The sequence below is a fragment of the Triticum urartu genome, chromosome 3A (assembly GCF_056163025.1).
Source record: "Triticum urartu cultivar PI428250 chromosome 3A, HENAU_Tu73, whole genome shotgun sequence".
NCBI classification, from domain to species: Eukaryota; Viridiplantae; Streptophyta; class Magnoliopsida; order Poales; family Poaceae; genus Triticum; species Triticum urartu.
The window spans coordinates 401,010,759-401,035,584 of record NC_141875.1 but is presented as its reverse complement, the minus strand read 5'-3'; positions in this window follow the sequence as shown (position 1 = coordinate 401,035,584).

Here is a 24,826-nt window from a genome sequence, read left to right as displayed (position 1 = left end):
AGACATCCTCCGCATCATCACTCGGAACTCTTCAGTAAAAGTTCACTAGACAAAAACTAAGAATGGATCAAGGCGACTGAAAAAGAAGTTGGTGTCGTCACCTCAGTTCATTGATCCAGAACAGGATATACTCATAGCACGAAAAATAAGTCAGAAGTGTTCTCAACTCCTTCCTCACTCAAACCTTGATCCATTCGGGGGCTAATGATGAAGCTAGGTACCTAGGGTAGGGTCATGGATCTGTCCAAGATATCCTCCCCAAGGACATCTCTAAAAGAACCAGAAGCATTCGAAGAGGAATCATCATCCACTCGACCATGAAGCTATGTTCCACTCAACAGTCTTGAAGACACTCGACCGTATGGACAATCACTCAACTACCAGAAGATCTAGAGCCACTCCACTCTGCAACGTTCGGGAATTAAGTCATAGTTTTAATGGTCATTATGTATCTTTATTGCAGGCGTTACCAGTAACGTCCCCATCTTTATGTACCTTAAACCCTTTGTAACTGAGAGCGGGAGGGGTCTGGCGAAATCTATATAAGCCACCCCCTCCTCAGGGACAGGGGTTCGCACTCTCTGTAACACACACGCATATAATCCAGTCGACCACCTCCGGGCTCCGAGACGTAGAGCTGTTACTTCCTCCGAGTAGGGCCTGAACTTGTAAAACTCGCGTGTACAACTCCTCCATAGTTAGGATATTGCCTCTACATTCCTACCCGCCATTCTACTGTCAGACTTAGAACCACGACATTGTCCCCCAAAAAAAGAAAAAAGAAAAAAAGGCCAAAAAGGGGAGGCCAAATAAAAATAAAAAAGAGAAAGGCCAAAAAAAGGAAAGGCCAAATAAAAAAATTAATAAAAAATAAAATAAAAGGGACAATGCTACTATCCTTTTTCCACACTTGTGCTTCAAAGTAGCACCATGATCTTTATGATAGAGAGTCTCCTGTTTTGTCACTTTCATATAGTAGTCGGAATTTTTCATTATAGAACTTGGCTTGTATATTCCAACAATGGGCCTCCTCAAGTGCCCTAGGTCTTCGTGAGCAAGCAAGTTGGATGCACACCCACTTAGTTTCTTTTGTTGAGCTTTCATACATTTATAGCTCTAGTGCATCCGTTGCATGGCAATCCCTACTCCTTGCATTAACATCAATCGATGGGCATCTCCATAGCCCATTGATTAGCCTCGTTGATGTGAGACTTTCTTGTTTTTTTGTCTTCTCCATAAAACCCACATCATCATATTCTATTCCACCCATAGTGCTATGTCCATGGCTCGCGCTCATATATTGCGTGAAAGTTTATAGGTTTGAGATTACTAAAGTATGAAACAATTGCTTGGCTTGTCATCGGGGTTGTGCATGATGAGAGCATTCTTGTGTGACGAAAATGGAGCATGACTAAACTATATGATTTTGTAGGGATGAACTTTCTTTGGCCATGTTATTTTGAGAAGACATGATTGCTTAGTTAGTATGCTTGAAGTATTATTGTTTCTATGTCAATATGAACTTTTATCTTGAATCTTTTGAATCTGAATATTCATGCCACAATTAAGAAGAATTACATTGAAATTATGCCAAGTAGCACTCCGCATCAAAAATTATGTTTTTATCATTTACCTACTCGAGGACGAGCAGGAATTAAGCTTGGGGATGCTGATACGTCTCCAACGTATCTATAATTTTTGATTGTTCCATGCTATTATATTATGTGTTTTCGATGTTTATGGGCTTTATTATACACTTTTATATTATTTTGGGGACTAACCTATTAACCCAGAGCCCAGTGCCAGTTTCTATTTTTTCCTTGTTTTAGAGTATCGTAGAAAAGGAAAATCAAATGGAGTCCAATTGACCTAAAACTTGACGGAACTTATTTTTGGAAGGAAAGAAACCCGGGAGACTTGGAGTCCACGTCAAGGAAGCTTCGAGGAGGCCACGAGGTAGGGGGTGCGCCCACCCCCCTGGGCGCGCCCTCCACCCTCATGGGCCCCTCGTGGCCCCTGACGTACTTCTTCCGCCTATATATCTCCATATACCCTAAAACGATCGGGGAGCACAATAGATCGGGAGTTCCACTGCTAGAAGCCTCCGTAGCCACGGAAAACCAATCTAGACCCGTTTCGGCACCCTGCCGGAGGGGGAATCCCTCTCCGGTGGCCATCTTCATCATCCCGGTGCTCTCCATGATGAGGAGGGAGTAGTTCTCCCTCGGGGCTGAGGGTACATACCGGTAGCTATGTGTTTGATCTCTCTCTCTCGTGTTCTTGAGGTGGTACGATCTTGATGTATCACCAGCTTTGCTATTATAGTTGGATCTTATGATGTTTCTTTCCCCCCTCTACTCTCTTGTAATGGATTGAGTTTCCCCTTTGAAGTTATCTTATCGGATTGAGTCTTTAAAGATTTGACAACACCTGCTGTATGTCTTGCCGTGCGTATCTGTGGTGACAATGGGATATCACGTGATTCACTTGATGTATGTTTTGGTGATCAACTTGCGGGTTCCGCCTATGAACCTATGCATAGGGGTTGGCACACGTTTTCGTCGTGATTCTCTGGTAGAAGCTTTGGGGCACTCTTTGAGGTTCTATGTGTTGGTTGAATAGATGAATCTGAGATTGTGTGATGCATATCGTATAATCATACCCACGGATACTTGAGGTGACATTGGAGTATCTAGGTGACATTAGGGTTTTGGTTGATTTGTGTCTTAAGGTGTTATTCTAGTACGAACTCTAGGGCTGTTTGTGACACCTATAGGAATAGCCCAACGGATTGATTGGAAAGAATAATTTTGAGGTGGTTTCGTACCCTACCATAATCTCTTCATTTGTTCTCCGCTATTAGTGACTTTGGAGTGCCTCTTTGTTGCATGTTGAGGGATAGTTATGTGATCCAATTATGTTATTATTGTTGAGAGGACTTGCACTAGTGAAAGTATGAACCCTAGGCCTTGTTTCCTAGCATTGCAATACCGTTTGTGCTCACTTTTATCATTAGTTACCTTGCTGTTTTCATATTTTCAGATTATAAAATCCTTTATCTACTATCCATATACCACTTGTATCACCATCTCTTCGCCGAACTAGTGCACCTATACAATTTACCATTGTATTGGGTGTGTTGGGGACACAAGAGACTCTTTGTTATTTGGTTGCGGGGTTGCTTGAGAGAGACCATCTTCATCCTACGCCTCCTACAGATTGATAAACCTTAGGTCATCCACTTGAGGGAAATTTGCTACTGTCCTACAAACCTCTGCACTTGGAGGCCCAACCACGTCTACAAGAAGAAGTTTGTCTAGTAGAAATCACACCCCAACACTAGGATTATGGTATCCAAAGGGCTCAGAGTTTGATCTAGTTGGATTCTCAGATGTTGATTATGCTGGTGACAAGGTTGATCGCAAGTCTACATCAGGCACATGTCACTTTCTTGGACGATCTCTTGTCTGTTGGTCTTCAAAGAAGTAGAACTGTGTATCTCTCTCCACTGCTAAATCTGAACACATTGCTACTGGATCTTGCTGTGCTCAGCTTCTATGGATGAAGCAAACTCTTGAGGACTACGGCATCCATCTGAAGCATGTGGCACTCTACTGCGACAATGAAAGCGCCATCAAGATTGCCAACAACCCAGTTCAGCATTCGAAGACAAAGCACATTCAGATCCGTCATCACTTTCTCAGAGATCATGTCATGAAGGAAGATATTGATATCATTCACATCAACACTGAAGAGCAATTGGCAGATATCTTCACAAAGCCCTTGGATGAGAAAAGGTTTTGCAAGTTGCGGTGTGAGCTAAATATCTTAGAATCCTCGAATGTCCTGTAATTGGACACACATCCTAATGCTTATGCATGTGATGACTTAGATGTGCAACACACGAAGTAACGTATATCTTCAAACAATGAAGACATACACTCTAAGTGTGAATACATTAATGCAGAAATTGATTTTGGAGCGCCACGATAATTGTGCGTCGTGTCTGGGTCTAATACTTCCTCTACGGTAGGTAACGCCACCACCAACCTCTTGTTTAAAGTGTTTTTCATTTGACGTCTCATTTGCATAGTCTTCGCATTTGGTTTGTCTTCAACATTGATTCATCTTCGTGTTTATCTTCACAATGTTGATTTGGTATCGTATTGATATATACATATATTAGTGTTCTGTCCTCTACGGCATGCACTTATAGCTATGTCTTCTCATTTGAATCTTTTGAACTAAGTGAATGTGATCGGACCCTAACCTCTCTATGCTTCCTTCTCAAATCTATCTATCCAAATCATATGCATTCTATTGAAACCGTCGAATGTCTTCTCTGTGTCCTTGCCAGCAGAAGATACAGAGACAAACATTAAATCTGTTTTAAATGCTCAATCCGTATTGCCTGAAACCCGGAGAAGCGGGAACGGCCACCCGACAATCCAGGCGTGCGTGGGAACATGGAACAACTTCCAATGTGTTGCATGTTCGCCACGTGTCCCTCAGATGTGAACCGCCAGGGGCACCTACATAATAATGTTGTGCCATCCATGTCCTTATAAATACACACCACACCCCAGTCATTATCTTTTCTTCCACCTCTCCGCAAACCCTAGCGCCACCGCTAGCTCTTGATGACGCCGGCGACGAAGCGCTTAGCTTCCGTGACCTCACTGATGCCGTACTCACGCCGGTCGCGGACATCGTCTTCTCCGCCGCCGTCGTAGGTGTCCTCCGTCGCCAAGTTAGGGCACGGAAGATCAAACTACTCGGCCTCATCTTCTACTCCGTCTAGCAGTTCATCGTGTGGTAAATTAAAACTTACTTTTTACCTCCTTTTTGATCCTATAGATTCATCCTTCCTCACCAAAAGTAGTTTCTGCCTCCACAAATGTGGATCTATCCTGTTCTGCATCTCATAATATGCCTAGTATATTCACTTATGCTTCACACATAGTTAGATTCCTCACTTGTACCAATTCTTGGATTCGTACAAATCTGGAACCAACTCTTATCATATAAGTGAATGTCTTCACGCTATGAGGTCAATGTCTTCAAACTGATTTATCTTCAAAATCTTCTGAGAATGCATATGACCTCTTCCCCTTCCCTCGCATCTCTACTGCTGTCACAGGTACATGTCCGTGGGCGAATCCCTTGGTTCTCATAGTCTGCATTCATTTGCAGAGTTCTTACAGCATCACATCAATTCTCCCGAAGCCAGTTCCTGTCTGACCAGCAGACGAAAGCCTTTGCAAGTTCTGAAGCCATTCAGTCTGAACTTCATGGCAACAGAGAAATCAGTCAGGAAGGGCGGCAGTAGCGCCGTGGCAACATAGCAAAGGACCTGCCACCAGATCTCCATGAACTATACAAGTCAGATCCTGAAGAGACCTATGAGGAACGCAAGAACCGAATCCAATGGATTCGAAGACATTGGGCGGAGGAATGGTTCAAGTACAAATTTGTCACTGACGAATATGCTGAAAAGAATGCCATCAAGGGCCCCTGGGGAGATATTGTATACAAAGATCTGCAACCCAAGTCCAAGTCCGGAGCCATTGCTCAAGGCTTCTACCCTTGCATGGTCCATGGACCTCAGCCTGCTAAGGCCGACCCATCCAGTCTACTGTGGTGTCGTGAAGACAATCTCTTCAAGTGCAACTTCCAGTTTGCCAAAGAGTCTGCAAAGAAGAACAAGAAGGACCTTGGTCTAGACTTCAACCTGGGTCCATCTGCTCCTCGGGCTGATGGCACACGCGATGCTGAACCCAATACTGTTGGGCCCTTCTACAACTTCAAGGGTCTCATCACTCACATCATGGTTCAAGGGGCCGTCGTGGAGCACTTAGCAGACGACGCTGATTCTGATGAAGCGCCTGCTCCTCCCAAGCCTCAGAAGCAGAAGAAACCAAAGGCTTCAAAGACCTCCACTACACCAAAAACTTCGCGTGCAAAGCCTCTAGCCACTGCACCTCCTGAAGCCAGTGTGCAGTCTGAAGATCTCTCCCGCATCTCCAAGACTGAGAAGAAGAAGAAGAAGCCCATCCAGATTTCCAGTCAAGCACTGACCCCAGCTGCCGTTCTGAGGAACGAAGATGAAGCCATTGATCTGTCAAGTGACGACGATCTTGGTGATGACGCTCTTGAGCTGATGATAAAGAGCAAGGAAGAGGTGGAAATCTTCAATGATCTACCACTTTTCGATGTGGACATCTTGAACAACTTCATTGATGAGTGGTTTGAAAACCCCAGCATCAACCTCGATGACCTTGAGCTTCCAATTGGCATCAGTGTCTCTTTCCACAGTGCCATTGCTACTGAGCTAGCTCTGGCTCAGAAGATTGTTGAACTGAAGAACAAGATTGATTATGAGAAAGCTCAGTTCAAGAAGAACATGGCAAACCTCGGTGTGGCTGATGTTCAAAGCTTCAAGCAGACGCTGCATGAGCTCAAGGAGCAGTTCCACCAGAAACGCCAGGAAGCAAAAGGTTCAAGAGAGATAATGAAGTACTTTGCTGAGAAAAGTGTTCAAGCTCACAATGAAGCAGAAAAGTGCAAGGCTCTGGGGCGCCCTGGCATCGATCCCAGAATGGCTGACAAGAAGAAGAAGAAGCCTACTGTGGCCCAAGCTGAAGCATCAAGGCAGGAAGAACCTCGCATTGTCTTCCCTGCCAGTATGACAGGCTCGAAGCCTAAGGTCCCCACAGCTGCTTCAGAACTCAAGAAAATAAGGGCAGCTGAAGCCGAAGCCCGAAAGTGCAAGACCAAGAACACCACTGATGATGCTCCACCGACCAAGGAGAGGAAGACAAAGAAGAAAGATCGGGATGCTCCCACAGAGCCCCTTGTCATCGAGCCAATCTCAGTTGCTCGTCCTGCATCCGAACACCGAGAGCATTAGTTAATAGTTCATGAGCCTGCTTCCACAGAGGCTCCTGAAGCTGAAGACATTCCAGCTGTTGACCCCACCGCAGCTGAAGACATTGGTCCCCAAGACAATGCAGAAGATGATGAAGTCCTTCCTCATATCAAGCACAACATGGTATCATCGCCTATTCTCATGAACAATGAACTCGTCAGCATTGGTCGTCCCTTAACACCAATTGCTCAGGATGATTCATGGGCTGATCACCCTCAAGTCTCCCCCATCAAGAAGAATCACCACGTACTCCCCCAACTCAAGTCACCACTCCGGTGCTTGATGATGAAGACTTTGTGGCCCAGACAACTCCCTCTCCAAAGGCGTCGCCCGCACTCCACAGGCTTTGCAAAGGACCAAGTCCACAAGCCAGTCTATCGAGCGTTCTAGAAGGAGAAGAGCAACATAACTCAGTGGCACGACAAGTGTTCCCTGACGCCACTCCAACTATGACTGTCTCTGAGTCCGAAGCAAAAGCTGCTGAAGATATTCCGGCTGCATCAGCCGATGATCAACAAGAACCACCAGAACCCCGTCAAGCAGAAGAGTGAGTTGCCACACCCCTACCAACCAAGAAACTATTCTCAAGGAGAACGAGTCTGTGCCAAACCCTTCAGCTACTCAAGTGGAGGTTGAAAATAATGAAGCGGCCACAAACCACAACACTGAAGCCAATGACGTTGTCATGACTGAAGCAAATGTGGCGCCTGAAGTTAGTGTGGCGCCAGAAATGAATGAGACTCTAAAGCCAATATTGCACCTGAAGCCATTGTGCAGCTCGAAGCCCATGTCAATGCCTCTGCTCCTGTACCACCTCCAAGGCCTCACACCATTGAGCAAGCATTCTATCAAGGTCAACTTACCACCATCCGCTGGCCCATTCTGGTTCCTCCGCCCACTCCCAGACCACAGTTTGACTATCATGTGGAGCGCCGGCCTCAGGTCCAGAAGCCAAAGCCAAGGCTGCCAAGGTTTCCAGGTACTGCAACTTCACCAGGATCGTTTAATGTGAATGGCTTGATAGCACACAACACCTTCTTTGATAGCGCCAAGAACCCGTATTCCAAGCCAAGAATATCATCTGATAGGTTCTGGAGTTATCAGCAGCGTAGTTACTACTCCTGCATACTATACAATCAAGGGCGCATTTTTCCTCATATGCGTCTAGACTGCGAAGCCATGGCTGGCCTGCCCTGCCTAGAAGAAGCCCTTGACTGCTTCAGAGATGTTGGCCTTCTACAGTTTGTGACCGATAAAGAGCACTGGAATGAAGAGCTTCTGCTGCAATTCTATGCAACTCTCCACATTCGCGGCTACTACAGGGATCCGAAGACTTGGGTCCTTGAGTGGATGACAAGCGATGTACACCATGAAGCCAAAGCCCAAGACATCCTTGAGCTTACTGCCCTGCCCACTCCTAGTGAGCACTATGAACCAGGTTGTCAGCTACACCAAAATGCTTTGGAGAGCATCTTCCAGAAGCCAGAGCCAAACATGAGCCAAATGCTGAGCATGATGAAGCCACTGCCCCAAGACGCTGACTATCCTAAGGAGTTCTTTGTTGAAGACCTAGAGTATCTGCCCCGCACTATTTATCATATTATCAGGCGAACTCTCTGGCCTGTCAAAGGACATTCTCCTGTAGCGAAGCTTGAAGGAGCAATGAAGACATTGGTTTTCTATATCTTCAATGGCATCATCTTCAATGCTCAAGACTTCTTCATCAGGTAATTGGCTACATCTGGCACCGATATATTTGGCCTGAAGTTCTATGCTCCATGGGTAATGCGCCTCATCAAGCTTCACTCTGCTATCAACTATCAGCCTTCTGCGCGCAATCATCTGATATTCTTGCCAGAGGTTGATCTGTCTGTCAAAGCCATATACCCAGAGCCTGCCAAGGAGCCAATTTATCTTCACAATGTCGATCGTCAAAGTTTCACTCAACTCATTGAAGGAGTTCTTGCTGCATCTTGTGTTTATCCTTTGGCTGGAAATACACGTGCACCTCGTGCCCATACTGAAGCCACTCAAAGCACAATTTCCCAAAGGCCTCGGAAACGATCTCGTGTTCTCAATGACCGAGAACTTCTCGTCGCCCTGCATCAAAAACAGGATAAGCATCATGACTGGCTCAAGCATCAGATGCAGAGCCTCTTGGTGGATGTTAATCGCATTCGCAACCTTGCCACCAAGAATGCATTTGTCACTCATGAAACCTGTCGCCGGTCATGGAAGAGTCTGACTTTGCTGAGCTCTGAAGATGATCTTCAACAGGATGGCTTCACTGAGAGATTCAAGTTTGATTCCACTCCTCCCAGGGACGCTCACTTGCGTCGGACTCCCTCACTCGAAGACTCTGACTATTCCTCCTCAGCTGCAACTGTTAATGCCAGAGTCATTGATGACCAAGATGATGCCAGTTCACCACCTCCAACCTCGGCGTGTATCGACACAGCACCAAGTTCTTCTGCACCACCAAACCTCAACAACGACCCTGCTGATTCGCTACTCCTCATGGGAACGAGTAGAAAGCTCTATGTCTTCAAACCTTTTTGGTCCTCATTGACAAAAGGGGGAGAAGCATATGGGTTGATAGTCTTCAAGCGGGTCCATAAGGGTGGTTTCTATACTTTTGCCAAGTGCTTACAACTCTCGCTTTTGATACATTTTCTTCTTTTGAGTTGTAACACTTAAAGTTGATGGTCGTCTGCTACCTTTTCTGTCAACTATGTGATGCGATGATAAATTCCGCATGTGTGATGATAAATTCCACACGAAGTCATTTTGCAGACGTCCATTTATCATTATGCATGTCATTATCTTTGTTATATCTTTTCATGCATGATGAATTATATTCATAAGTTGAAGAGGATCTCCACAAGTACAACCTGCCATGTGCATTTGTATTCGAAAGCAAAATACTTATATGCACATCTTCAGGGGGACCCTTTTGCTACTTATGAAGACAATACCTTAATCCTTTACAATTTCACATACTTTTATCCTCATTGAAAACTTCAACCAGTTTGTCATCAATCACCAAAAAGGGGGGAGATTGTAAGTGCATCTAGTGCCACCCCTAGTTGATTTTGGAGTATTGACGACAAATCTGGTTGAGGGACTAATGTGTTTGTGAGAATTGCAGGATAACACGTGTAGTAGTCCCTCATTGATTCGGATTACCTACCGGAGATGACCCCTAAAAATGTGTGAAGACATTGAAGATAATGGTGGTATGTGAAGATATTTACATTGAAGACTATGACATGAGAAGACATCGCATGAAGTCTTTGGAGCGCGAAGACACAGTTGTTTCCTAGTTTCATTTTCTTCTTTGTTGAGTCATAGGAACCACCATATTGTTAAGTGGGGTCCAAGTGAATAAAGTCAGAGTGACTGAAGTGATGCTCAACCAAATCCTAAGTCTTCGAGCGAAGACAATGAGAGCAAATCTTATCCAGGGTTGGATGAGTCAGCTTTACTTGTAGCCCAAGTCAAGCTGTCGCGTGTGTTTGAAATCTGACCATTGGTACACGTGTTAGTTCCTTAGTGACCCAGAGTCATTCACACAAATCAGGTCGGGTTGCCTGGTGGCTATAAATAGCCCACCCCCTACACCATAAATTGGTGGCTGCTCAGAGTTAGTGCACGGCTTTTGTCGTTTGAGATCAACCCACCTCAAAGCCTTTGAAAGAGAAATCCTTGCGAGGACAAATCCCTAAACACCCAAAGCCAAAGAGTGTTAGGCATCACTGAAGTCTTTCTGTCTACGTGATCTGAAGACTTGTTACACTTGAGGACTGTGAATCCTCCAGCCGGTTAGGCGTCGCGTTCTAAGCATCCAAGAGTCATTGTGGATCGCCAGTGAACAAAGTGTGTGAAGGTTTGGAAGTCTACCTTGAAGACTTACCAGAGTAATTAGGCGAGGACTGTGTGTCCTTAGCTCAAGGGGAATAAGGTGAAGACGCGGTCTTCTGAGTTGAATCTCAGCCTCCCAAACCAGCGTACAGTTGTCACAGCAACTGGAACTGGTCCAACAAATACCTCTCTTCACCAAGCAACTGGTTCTATCTCTTCCTTCTCTTTACTTACAGTTTGTCTTCGTGAAGTCATTGCCTGCTTGCATTATCTGTTTGACTTCACTTTGTGACTACTTGTTCTGATTGGCTTCATACTATCTTCCATCCTGATCCATACTGCCTAGCTGCTAATAGTCTTCGTGCTTTCACTTCATTGAATACTTGACTATGGCTTGCCTTGTGTAGTCTTCCTTCCGCTGCATGTTAATAGGTTCATTTCAATCGTTTGTCTTCGAAACTTCCATGTTTTGAAGAATTTCATAAAAATCGCCTATTCACCCCCCCCCCCCCGCCCCTCTAGTCAATAACTAGCACTTTTAATAGACAAGGTTGCTTCTTCGTGGACCCTTCATGGGTGGAGCCCTCCGTGGACTCGCGCAGCCATTACCCTTCGTGGGTTGAAGTCTCCATCAACGTGGACGTACGATAGCACCACCTATTGGAACCACGCCAAATATCCCCATGTCTACATTGTGTTTGCCTTCTCCAAACCCTTCCCTTTACCTTCATATGCAATGTTTTACTTTGCGCTGCTACACTCTTAGAATTACATGTGTAGGTTGATTGCTTGACTTGTACTAGTTGCTAAAATCTGCCAACACTTAAAATTGGGAAAAGGCTAGATTTTTATTTGGTCAAGTAGTCTAATCACCCCCCTCTAGACCTACTTTCGGATCCTACACATGGTATCAAAGTATTGGTCTCCATTTGCCTTTATTTCCATAGCTTTGGTTTCACAACCTAGGAGAGTATGGCGTCTAGCAAGGGAAATTACCACCATAGAGGTCCTTACTTTGATGGTACTAATTTTTCTAGTTGGAAGCATAAGATGAAAATGCATATTCTTGGTCATAACCCCGCTATTTGGGCTATTGTGGTATTGGCTTGCAAGGTGAATACTTCGAGGATGGAAGAGAACCAGATCGTGAAGCGTCCGAGGAAGAATTGAAGATGTTCCAATACAATGCTCAAGCTTGCGATATTCTCTTCAATGGATTGTGCCCCGAAGAATTCAACAAAATTAGCCGCCTTGAGAATGCAAAGGAAATTTGGGATACTTTGGTTGATATGCACGAAGGTACCGAGTCCGTCAAGGAATCCAAATTGGATGTGCTTCAAAGTCAACTTGACAAGTTCAAAATGAAGGATGGTGAAGAAGTTTCTGAGGTACTCTAGGCTTGCTCTCATCACAAATGAGATTGTTGACTTAGGAAGTGAAGAGATGACTAACAAATTCATCATCAAGAAGATCCTAAGAGCCTTGGATGGAAAATATGATACCGTGTGCACCTTGATCCAAATGATGCCCAATTACAAAGATCTCAAGCCAACGGAAGTCATTGGTAGAATTTTTGCTCATGAGATGTCACTCAAGGATAAGGAAGAGCTCCACAACAAGTCAAGTGGTGCTTATAAAGCTTCATGTGATGCTCCTACAACGTCAAGTGAGAAATAAGTCTTCAATGAGGAATTGAGCTTAATGGTGAAGAACTTCAACAAGTTCTACAAGAGTAGAAGCAAAGAGAGAAGTTCCAAGTCAAGGTCCTATAATGACAAAAGATCTTCTAGTCATGATCGCAATTGCTACAATTGTAGAAGACCTGGACAATACTCCAACGAGTGTACGACTCCCTACAAAAGAAGAGAAGATTCACCAAAAAGGAGAAGTAAAAGAGATGAATCACCACCAAGAGAGAGAAGGAGTAGAGGTGATCGTTATGAACGAAGACCCTCTCGTAGAAGCAAGGATTATGAAAGGAAAGACAAGTCATCAAAGATCTATACAAGACGAAGACATCAAGCTCACGTTGGTGAATGGGTATCCGGTTCCGACTCCGACAACTACTCCAAGAGAAGTTATCACTCCGACTTCGAATATGCTCAAGATGAAGGTGTTGCCGGTCTTGCACTTGTGTCATCCAACTCCTACGACATATTTGACTCACCAAATGAGGGAATTGGAAGATGCTTCATGGCTAAAGTCCCAAAGGTATCACACCCTAGTATGTTGATTTCAATAGTGATGAAGATGATTTGCTAGGTGGTGATGGTTTACTTGTTGACAACACTAGTGATGAAAACTATGATGAAATTGCTATTGATCATGCTAATCAAGATGAAATGAATGACAATGATAAGAAGGAGATTGAGCATCTAACTAAAGAACTAAACACTCTTAAGTTAGCTCATGAAACTACTTTAGAGGATCATCGAGAACTTTTAAATACTCATGAGATGCTACGCTTCGGGAAGCTAAATTTAGAGCAAGAACATGGGTTCTTAAAAGAAATCAATGATGATCTTCGAAAGAAAAGTTCTTCTTACATTGCCAAGTGTTTACTCTTGTCTACTTATATGCCACAAGTAAAATCTAGCAACAAGAGCAAGAAAGATTCTTCTTATGGTAGTAACAATAATCATGCTAAGTCCAATATTGTTGCTTCTAGTAGTACTCTTGATTCCACTAATGATTCTCTTAGCCAAGTTACACTTGAGCAAGAAAATAGCTTGTTGAAGGGAATTATAGAGAAAGGTGTTTACAATAGACTTGCCGGAAGTAAGCAATTTGAGGAAATTGTACGCAAGCAAGGAAGGCACCGGAATAATCAAGGTGTTGGTTTTGAACGGAATTTCAATGCCAATGGAGTTGAGTGGGAAAAATATCAATACCCTAAGACGAAGTTTGTTCCTAAACAAGAGAAGTATGACCCCACTTCTTTCAAGGGAACATAAGCTCAAGATGTTCTTCCACCACAAGACCACAAGCTAAAAGGCAAGGACAAGCTTCAAGAAGAGATTGATTCATTTGAAGAAGCCCCTAAGGCCATGGTCAAGTTGGGTTTCAAGACTACATCAAGTTCTACCTCATCAATTACGAATATAACTCCAAGGATTCCCATCAAGTTGATGTGGGTCCCAAAGAAGAAGAAGAACTAGAGAGTTATTGAGGGTGACTCCACCAACATACTTCACTCATATTCATTTTGGCAAGGACAAGTGCGATCTACTTTCATATCTTACACTAGTTCAAGGAGTCACAAACCCTCTTGTTGGTAAGACAAGGGACAAGGTAACCTATTGCTTTCATGGACATCATCATATGTGTGTTTCACTCTATGTCTATGGATATACTTGTGTGTTCCTTATGAGACTAACCCGTGTAGGTATTGAAAGTGCAACTCACTCCAATGGATTGCTCCAAATGATCTACATTAATATTGAGCATCCACATCTTCAACACCTACATGAAGTCATCATCGACAAAACCAAAGGTTAGTTCATCCCTCTAAGGGGGATATCACATCTAGGGGGAGCTTTTCTCTAAGAATTGAGCTAAAGCAACTCTAATGGTGTGAACACAAAAATGCTTTATGTAAAAGTGGTAACCTCACTTGTGCTTAAACGATGAGTATGACCTATGATCAAATGTTCTCATTTGACTCCTCAGTCAATATACTCATATATAGATGATCTAGTCATCGCCAATCGCTTGATAGATGCTAGAGTGTTTTTGCATGCCTTGTCACATGTTTTATGATAAGTCTCCATCGTATCTACTTTTCCAAACACTTTTGCCCTTGTTTTGGACTCTAACTTGCATGATTTGAATGGAACTAACCCGGACTGACACTATTTTCAGCAGAATTGCCATGGTGCTATTTTTGTGTAGAAATAAAAGTTCTCGGAATGACCTGAAAATCAACGGAGAATTATTTTGGAATATATAAAAAATACTGGAAGAAGAATCCACATCAAGGGGTCCTCCATGTCGGTGTCAAAACCGGCGGATCTCGGGTAGGGGGTCCCGAACTGTGCGTCTAGGCTGGATGGTAGCAGGAGACAAGGGACACGAAGTTTTACCCAGGTTCGGGCCCTCTTGATGGAGGTAAAACCCTACGTCCTGCTTGATTAATATTGATGATATGGGTAGTACAAGAGTAGATCTACCACGAGATCGGAGAGGCTAAATCCTAGAATCTAGCCTATGGTATGATTGTTGTTCTGTATGTTGTCCTACGGACTAAAACCCTCCAGTTTATATAGACACCGGAGAGGGCTAGCGTTACACAAAGTCGGTTACAATGGTAGGAGATCTACATATCCGTATCGCCAAGCTTGCCTTCCACGCCAAGGAAAGTCCCTTCCGGACACGGGACGAAGTCTTCAATCTTGTATCTTCATAGTCCAGGAGTCTGGCTGAAGGTATAGTCCGGCCATCCGGACACCCCCTAATCCAGGACTCCCTCAGTAGCCCCTGAACCAGGCTTCAATGACGACGAGTCTGGCGCGCAGATTGTCTTTGGCATTGCAAGGCGGGTTCCTCCTCCAAGCACTTCATGGAAGATTTTGAACACAAAGATAGTGTCTGTCTCTGCAAAATAAATTTCCACATATTGCCATAGAGAGAATAATGTTCACACCAATCTAATCTGCTGATGTATTCTGTAGTATGACAACACCACGGCCAAGCCTTTATTCGAATCGTTTTATTACCCCACCTCAGTGTGTCATGCAAGGCGGTTTCCTTGGCACGTCTTGTTAAAGCAGAGATCGTGTCCCCTTATTCCGGGATTCTCATCAATACGGGCGTGGGTAACCTAACCTCTTCTAGGACTCCTAGACTATAGGCAAGTCCAAACGGCCACGGAGAGGACGCTTGATATTCACCCTCTTTATAAAGGGACAAGGCTTTTATTTTTCCCTCCCGTGCTCAATTGAATCCTTCCCCCACCTCAAGCTCAAACACCCAAAGTTCAGGTCAGGTGCTCCGAACCTTCAATCATGTCCGGATCTAGCCTTCAAGGCCGATGGGTGCCTTCCTTCGTCACGGAAGAAGACATCAAAAAGTTGAGGGAGGCCAGATATCTGACCGCCGAGGTTTTGCATCGGCTGCCTGCCCGAGGGCAGGCCGTCCCCTCCCCCGAACCCAACGAGAACGTCGTGTTTGTCTCCCACTTCCTCCAAGGTCTAGGCCTTGCTCTGGATCCTTTCGTTAGGGGTTTGATGTTTTATTACGGGCTAGATTTCCATGATCTAGCTCCGGACTCCTTTCTTCATATCACGACATTTATTGTCGTGTGTGAGGCCTTCCTCCGGGTTACCCCTCACTTTGGCCTGTGGCTCAAGACCTTTGAAGTAAAGCCGAAGATGATCGAGGGGCAACAGCAGCGTGTGGAGGTGCCTCAATATGCAATATGACAGGAGCTCCATGGCCCAAAGGTTCCATTCCAGAGGTGTCTGAATTGTGGCAACAAGAGTGGTTCTACATCATGGCTCCTAGAAGTGCCAAGTGGGCGGCCGCCCCTGTTTTCCGCTCGGGCCCTCCACCACAACTGATGTCATGGATCAGTAGAGGTCTGAGCTGGGGTCCAGCCAAGGACGTGCCATACTGTAAAGCCGCACTCGAGATCTCTTCAATGGATATTTTAGTTTGGTTGCGGTAATACAAGTTATGCTGGTTCGTCAAGTCCAGCCTTGCAAACGCCAGCCCCTTCGCTTGTGGGAGTTCAATCCCAAGGGACCGCGTGTCATCCAAAATTTCCTCGGCCTGACGCACGAGGAGATGTACAAGTCATTCTTCGGACCTCAGGTAGAGTGTCCGGAAATCACCGAGGACGTCGGCCTGAGCAGTAACCGCGCCGCCGAACAGGTAAGGAATCTTTCGGCTGAACATACTATCTCTCATTTGTTACGAAGTTATTTCTGAGAGTTTGCTTTTTGACCAGGACTGGCTAACAAAGGCGAAGTTGATTCGGTGTTCGGGCCCCCTCCCTGAGGGTTTGGACAATCCGGTATTGGAAAAGATGCTCCAGGTCGCACCCTACCCGGAGCCCTTGAAGGAAGATACTGGGAAGGATAATACAGGCAGACGCGGGCCCCCAACGCTGCCCATTCTAACCGAGGGAGCGAGCGTCTCCATGAAGGAAGACGACCGGAGGAGGAAAAGGACTGTGCTCGGGGATTTGGAAGCCGAAGCTTCCAAACGGGAGAAGAAGTCTCCCGCAGAGGGTCCTACCTTGGGGGGTGCCTTTGCCGCACAAAGTCCGCGGGGGAATCAATTCTCCAGCGACTCGTAAGTGACCCGAAATACTTTAATAGTACAGGTATGCCATCTTTTTCTTCTGAGAAAATAACCACCGCATATATCTTTGCAGTTCGGGCCTTAGCCCCTCTCAAATGAGCTCGTCTTCGGGGGATCTTCTTCCAGAGATGATGGAGAGTGAAACGCCTCCTCCGGACTCCTCCGCTCTGGAAGCGGGCGACCCCGAATGTCGTCGCGGAGGGCCTCTCCGAGTCAGGTGAGGCCAGAAGATAATCCCATTGACCCCCGAAGCTACCAGTGTCTGGCTCCCGAAGAGAGCGGACAAAAAAGTCCGGCATCGTCTGGTGTGTGATCGGATGTTCTAAGGGAGTTGGTGGGGTGAGCGGCCATCTCAGATGAACACCGTGTGCTGATGAATACGGTGATGGAGAGAATCTCGTCCGCCGAAAGTGGATTGCATGAAGCTTTTATGAATCTACTGACAGGCTTTGAGGTACGTAAAATAATGTATGATAGTCCTGCACATGCTAGGTGTGCCCTGTGTAGATAGTAGCCCCTGAGACTCTGGTTGTCGTCGGAAACGACGACGAACAGAGGATCATATTCCCAGGTAATAACCATACTGCCTCTATGTGCAGGTGATGGAAGCTCCGGTGGCTAGCCGGACTAGCGAGTTTGCCCATTTAAAACGGCAGTTGGATGCGGCAGACGCCGACATCGAGCTTGTTAACAAAAGGCTTGACAAGGCACAGGGTAAGTGTCATTATCTGGTAAACGCCACATAGTAAGAGCAGCATGATGCCAGTATCTTTAATATGTTGTGACTGCAGATGGAGCTGCCACTGTTGAAGCCTTGCGGGCAAAACTTGCCCGAGCCAAGGAACAAGCGAGGTTTGGTAATGCGGCTGCTTTGAAGGCGGCCGAAGAGTTGAAAGCCGAGAAGGCCGCGCATGGCGAGAGCCGAGATAAGATGGCCAAGATGGCCATAGAATTAAAAGCCGCCGCCGACCGTTGCCGGGTTCTTGAAAAGGAAAACCTAGCGAAGGCATCGGACCTTGAGAAGGCTGCTGCGACGAGAAAAGACATCCGCTCTGCTATGAGGGCGAAGAAGGAGGAGCTGCGGGAAGCCGGGGATATTGTAGCTGGGAAATCCTTTATGTTGCGGAGGAAGTTCGGGGATCCACGGTATGCCTCTCTGAATCGGCTGTGGAGTTCGGAGGATGTGTATATGGATTTGGCGGCGAGCGCTGCCGATGCGGCCAAGTACTTCCAGGGTCAGACGGACCGTGAAGTGGACCAGCTGTTTTGGACACAATTCCATTCTCCCGAGCGTCCGCTTTCATTGACTGACCAATTAGCCGAATGGGCCGAACTGAATAGGTTGTTCGGACTCGCCATGAGGTCTGTTGTGGATCAGCTATGGCCGGAAAGGCCAAAACCGAACAGCTATTTCAGCTTGGTGCGGCAGTTCCTTGACGTGGTGTTGCGCATTAATGCGATGAAGAGGTCGGCGTGCATAGAGGGCTCACGTATGGCCTTTGCCCGTGTTAAAGCATACTGGGCGGAGATGGATGCTACCACTGTTGCAGCGCGGGATTCGGCCATAGGTCGAATGGCTGCTGAGCACTACTTTGAAGAAGTTCTTGAGGGTGCTCGTTTGATAGAGACCCAGTGCTCAAAAAAATATTATGTTTGAGTGATATGTAATCTCATTGGAAGCGAAATGCTTTATAAATTTTTATAAGGCTATTTTTATACTTTTGCCTAAAAGTAATATGATGCCTCCTGGGCGGCCGTTTATGTATACATGTGTATAACCTGAAATATTGCAGCCATCGGCTTCAACCCCCACACATATAATGCGGAGGTGCTCGCAAAAAACACGCGTTCACACTTAACCCAACGTCTTGGTCTTATTAAGAAGGTGATAGCGGAGCGGGCGAGGCAACCGGACTATAATGCTTTAGCACTTTCACTTAGCCATAGGAGTTTGACAGTGGGGCTACTAGATAGCCCCTGGTGGCTCCGCACTCTCTCGATCCCGGGGTGCGTACATGCCTGGCCGGAAAACGGCCCTTCGTTAAGGCAGAGGAATTCTAACATTCCAACAAGTCATCGAGTGGTTGACCAGTCTCACGCTATATCATGACAGTCAATTTTCGGCTTTCTCTACTGAGGTAAAGCAGAACGTAAGGCACCAAAACACAGGAGCCGGGCAAACCCAACATTTAACCAAAGACAATGATTCGGAGCTGATGCATATAGGGCCAAACTCGCGACGCCGAATACTCCCTAAGGTATTCGGTCTTTGTGGTAAGAAGCCCCTTGTGTCTAGGTACGTGCATTGTTCTGGCGTGGCCACATGCCAAGACGTCGGCATCCCTCTCAATGGTGGATATGTATCAACAAGAGACAGTAAAAAAGGTTTACGCAGGGTCTTAATCTAAAAAGAATCCTTGGAGCGGGTCCCTGCTGCACGTCTGCGCCTGTGTCTCCGTTGTGTCGTATCCTGGACGGGTGTAGCACGATGATCGTCTGTAAAAGAGAGGAATTTAGGTGAAAAAGTTGTCGTGCAAAAAGATAGTTTTTAAAGAAACCATGTATAATTCAAGATGAGAAAAAAATTGACACTTGTCTGCGCGCGTTGAGCCCCTTGTATTGACAAATAGGGGTGTGACCACTTATTCGGTATAAATAGTGGCGCCGGACTTGATTAGTTATGTCTGAGGTCTTGACGACCTATTGGATGCTTTCGCTGGTCCGGGCGCCTTTAGTGTGCGGCTGCCAGGGCAGCCGCACTCTCTTCGGTGCGCAGAGATCGCTTGATATTTCCGTTCACTGAAATGATGCCACGTGGACCGGGCATCTTGAGTGTGAGGGAGGCGTAGTGTGGTATTGCATTAAAGCGAGCGAAAGCTTCGCGTTCGAGCAGTGCTTGATAGCCACTTTGGAACGGAGCGATGTGGAAGGTTAAATGCTCGCGACGGATGTTATCGGGGGAGCCGAATATAACTTGTAGTAGGAGGGAGCCCGTACAACAAGCCCCTGGGCCTGGCGTTACTCCTTTAAAGGTAGTATTGCTATGGCGAATTTTTGTTGGGTCTAACCCCATCCCGCGGATTGTATCCTGATATATTAGGTTTAGATTGCTGCCACCGTCCATCAAGACTCGTGTGAAGTGATATCCGCCAAGTACTGGGTCTAATACCAGGGGAGTCCATCCTGCGCGTCGGATACTTGCTGAGTAATCGCGATGGTCGAAAGTGATCGGTTGAGACGACCAGTGGCAGGACTTCGCGGTGACAGGCACTTGGGTATATTTTTCTGGGAGTGCCGCGTTGTTTTTTCCCTTGATCACGTGTAACACGTTTACTGTTTTGACTTCTGGTGGAAATTTCTTTTGTTCCCCAGTGTCTTGCTTGGGAGGCTCGTCCTCGTCTTCTTGGTGTATCCTCCCCCCTGTGTACGGCGTTGAGCTTGCCGGACTGCTTGAAGACCCAACATTCTCTGTGGGTATGATTAGTAGGTTTACCAGGGGTACTATGGATCTGACATACTTGGTCCAGAATTTTTTTGAGGCTGGACAGTTCATCCCTGGTGCCTTTAGAGGGCGGCTTTTGATGACCTGGCCGAGAGCTTTTGAATCTGGCATTTACTGTCGTGCCCTTCGTGATGTCTTCTTTATTCCGGCGTTTGTTATTGCTGTTGCGCCGTGATTTCCCGTTTCCATCTCTCACTTCAGATGTACTTGGTTCGCTGGTGCTGCATCTGGCTAGCCAGCTGTCCTCACCCGCGCAAAAGTGGGTCATGAGGTTTGTTAATGCGGCCATCGTTCTTGGCTTATTTTGGCCGAGGTGTCTGGCGAGCCATTCGTCATGGACGCTATGCTTAAAAGCTGCCAAGGCTTCGGCGTCCGGACAGTTGACAATCTGGTTCTTTTTAGTAAGAAACATGTTCCAAAGTTTTCAGGCTGACTCTCCGGGCTGTTGAGTTATATGACTCAAATCGTCCGCATCCGGAGGTCGGACATAAGTCCCTTGAAAATTTGCCCGAAAGGCGTCTTCGAGCTCTTCCCAACTTCCAATGGAGCTTTCGGGGAGGCCTTTAAGCCAGTGACGAGCTGGCCCTTTGAGCTTGAGGGGTAAGTACTTGATGGCGTGGAGATCATCTCCTCGAGCCATATGGATATGAAGGATGTAGTCCTCAATCCAGACCCCAGGGTCTGTTGTTCCGTCGTATGTCTCTATGTTTACGGGTTTGAATCCCTCTGGAAATTCATGGTCCAGCACCTCATCGGTGAAACATAGGGGGTGTGCGGCACCCCTGTAGCTGGGTGTACTGCGTTGTTCGGATGTTTGTTGTGCTGCATTGTATGCTGGGGCGCGCTTGCGTGGTCCATAGATGGATCTTGTTGCGTCGTCCTTTGGGTGCGAGCCCTCGCATGGGTCGCGTGTTGTATTGTGAGTGGCGTTGTATGTCGCTCTGTGTTGGTAGAGGGGTCGTCTATCCAGCCAGGTGGCTGCTTTGATATTTGGTTGTGGGGGGTCTGAGGCCTTGACGGTGTCCTGGACTAGGGGGTACTCACCACGTCATCTCCCGATCTGTTAGATTGGGCCGAGGACCCCCATGGCCGTATACTCATGGGCCAGTTCGGACAGCTGCCGCATACAAGGAAGATTCCACAAGACTTGGCGATCAAGACAAGGACTCCTTCCCACCGGCGTATTCGGCTAGGACTCTTGTTATCCTAGGCCTCTGGTGCATTATATAAACCGAGGCCAGGCTAGTCGATAGATCATATACAACAATAATCATATCATAGGCTAGCTTCTAGGGTTTACCCTCCTCGATCTCGTGGTAGATCTACTCTTGTACTACCCATATCATCAATATTAATCAAGCAGGACGTAGGGTTTTACCTCCATCGAGAGGGCCCGAACCTGGGTAAAACTTCGTGTCCCTTGCCTCCTGTTACCATCCGGCCTAGACGCACAGTTCGGGACCCCCTACCCAAGATCCGCCGGTTTTGACACCGACATTGGTGCTTTCATTGAGAGTTCCGTTGTGTGTTCGGCAAAGGGTTGATGGCTCGCCTGCAGATCAACTACGACTTCGGCATCTTCGTCACCAGCTCGACTGGTCACCTAGGTTTGACCAAGGACTGCGCCCTACCTCCGATCGTCATGTTCGGATGAGGGCCTTTATAAACATCAACTCCGATCTGTATCAAGATCATGGAGGAATCATCCAGGGAGCCCGGGGGCTCAACGTCAACATTGCCCTCGGGCGACCGTGCTGTTTTTCTGGACAGCAAACTTGTGTCCGCCATCACCGCCTCCTCAAATGTCTTTTTAATGATCTCTTTGGTGGAATTGTGCGGAATTGAATCTACAACAACCCTGGAAAATTTCGTCGAGTTCCGATGGAGGAATCTCTGGCAATCCACGATATACCGGAGCCGTGTCAAATCTGGACGGGAATCTGGATGAGTTTAGGGCGTGGTGTCCAGCTTCTAGCTCGGACGTCCTTTGGAAGATCCAATCGTTGGCCGGCTTCGGAATTCCTATATCTACCACCTCTCAAAATTTCAGCTCGATCCGACAGTCCAAACTCCGGGAACCTTCCGATTAGTGCATCACTTCTCGGATCTGTTTTCTGCACGAAAACGAATCCGACCCGAGTTCGTCTTTTTTATGAACGAGATTTCGGACATCCTTTTTGAAGGAAATTTTGTATGGGGTATTGTGTTTTGTTTCCGAACACATCCCACTAACTTTAAAATCTTTTGAACATGATCTTCAACATCATGCTGGTGTCAAACCAGTCCGGCAATATTGCTCCACGGCTGCCGACCTGCGCTAGACACGTCGTCACTTTGTTGAGCCGAGCTCAACTTCTTCGAATCATCATCTCGGCAAGCCGAACAAGAGTCTGGCATCGTGAAGGATAAATCATCACCAACATCGCCGCCCCATGGATTACACGGAGCGGGCATACCGGCATCGCCGCACGGTCGCTTCATCAAGCCGGCATTGACCACGTCACGACCTGCATCGGCAGGGCCGCATTATTGCTTCTTCAAGCTGGTGTCCATCACGCCGACCTACTTCGACTCATCGGCTGACATCGAGGCTTCGACATCTCGGCTGGACCAGGGGGCTTCGCCATCTCTTCATCAACCTACTCCAGACACTTCGGCGTCACTAGCCGACCAGCTCCGCCACGTTAGCTGGACCGAGGGCTTTGCCTCGGCGAGCCAACCTTTGCCAGCATTGCCATGCCGTCGTTTTATCGCCCATCAGGCAATGGGTGTGCGGATCGAGTCCCAATTTTGGGAATCACCTTCCTTCGGATTGCTACAACAAATAAACCAGGTGCTATTAATCCCAGTATTTTTTGCTTGTTTGGGTTCATTTTTCCTAAGGAATTACTACTCTGGTTTGTCCATCATATGTACACAGGTCTATCAAATGGTGGCCGCATTAACGACACTCGCATGGTGGTTCGGTCAATTTCCGTACATAGTCTGGTGAACGCCGCATCCGGAGCTCGGACCGACCTGTGAATTCAGGCTTTGCCACGCCTTTACCGCATCACGCCGACGCCCTGCATCGACATTGACTTCGGCGCCAGGCCATATTTTTTTATTACTCACTTTGCATAAATTATTTATTATGCAACGATTTTTTTTAATTATCATTATTACTATTATCTCTGATTTGCACTATTTTTGTGCACAGGAAAATTATCCGGGGACTTCGGCGTCAATCTGCCGGTCTGCATTGACCGTGCTATGTCACCACTTCGGCGTGCCGAGCTCTCCGCTCCGCCACCTCGGGACCGGCTTGGGGGATGGAACCTTGTCCCGCATCAAGCTCGGACCACGTCATCAATGCCGAACACATTAACCAACTAAGTCGCTTTCATGCTCAAAGCTTTAATTTCTAACTTGTGTTCGGTTCGACCAAGCATTATACTTTTTTGGAAAAAAGTTGCTTGTAAAAAATTTCCTTGTCCAAACTTTGTTTGTGACGTATAAATTCAAATACCCAATTCATTTGGGGGCTTCCTTCATGAAGCTTTTCCTCTTGCAAATGATTATACTTGTACGGCTTCATTCCTTGTTCGTGTATTACGCCACAATATGCACCATATTGACTTAAGCGATTTGCAAGCTGGGTTGCCTCACTCCTGTGTTTACCCCTACATTCCCGATTGTTCGGCTAGGGAGTAAAGAGAGCACCTCTGCGATTGTCACGATCGGGTCATCCGAGCCGGACCTCAGACTGGGTGAAGCCGAAAGCTAGCGCTCTTATAGTTTTCAATGATGGTCGGCACACAACGGAACTCATGAGTACAAAAAATCTATTGCACAAGTCTCATAATAACAATGAGCACCGAAGAAAGGTATCGGTGGGGGTACTATTTTCTTCGAAGATGCTTCTTACACTTCACAGTAATATAGCATTAGTTCCCTGAGCGCGCTTTGTCTTTTACAGCCTTATGGCCTGATTGCCTGGTTATTGGAAACACCATCGATATTCTCAACAGATGGAGTACATAACACTTTTCGGTCCTTGACCGAAGAGGGAGAAGCCGACAGTCGGTTAAGACGCGTTTAAAGTTCGGTTGAACATAGATATGATATAAATACTTCGGTACATGCAATCATTCTTTTACCCAAGTCACTTGGGGGCTCTTAAATTTATATGAGCCGTTTTATGATAAGTGTTCTTCTTCTTAGTCATTGCAAAGTTTATTATTATTATTATT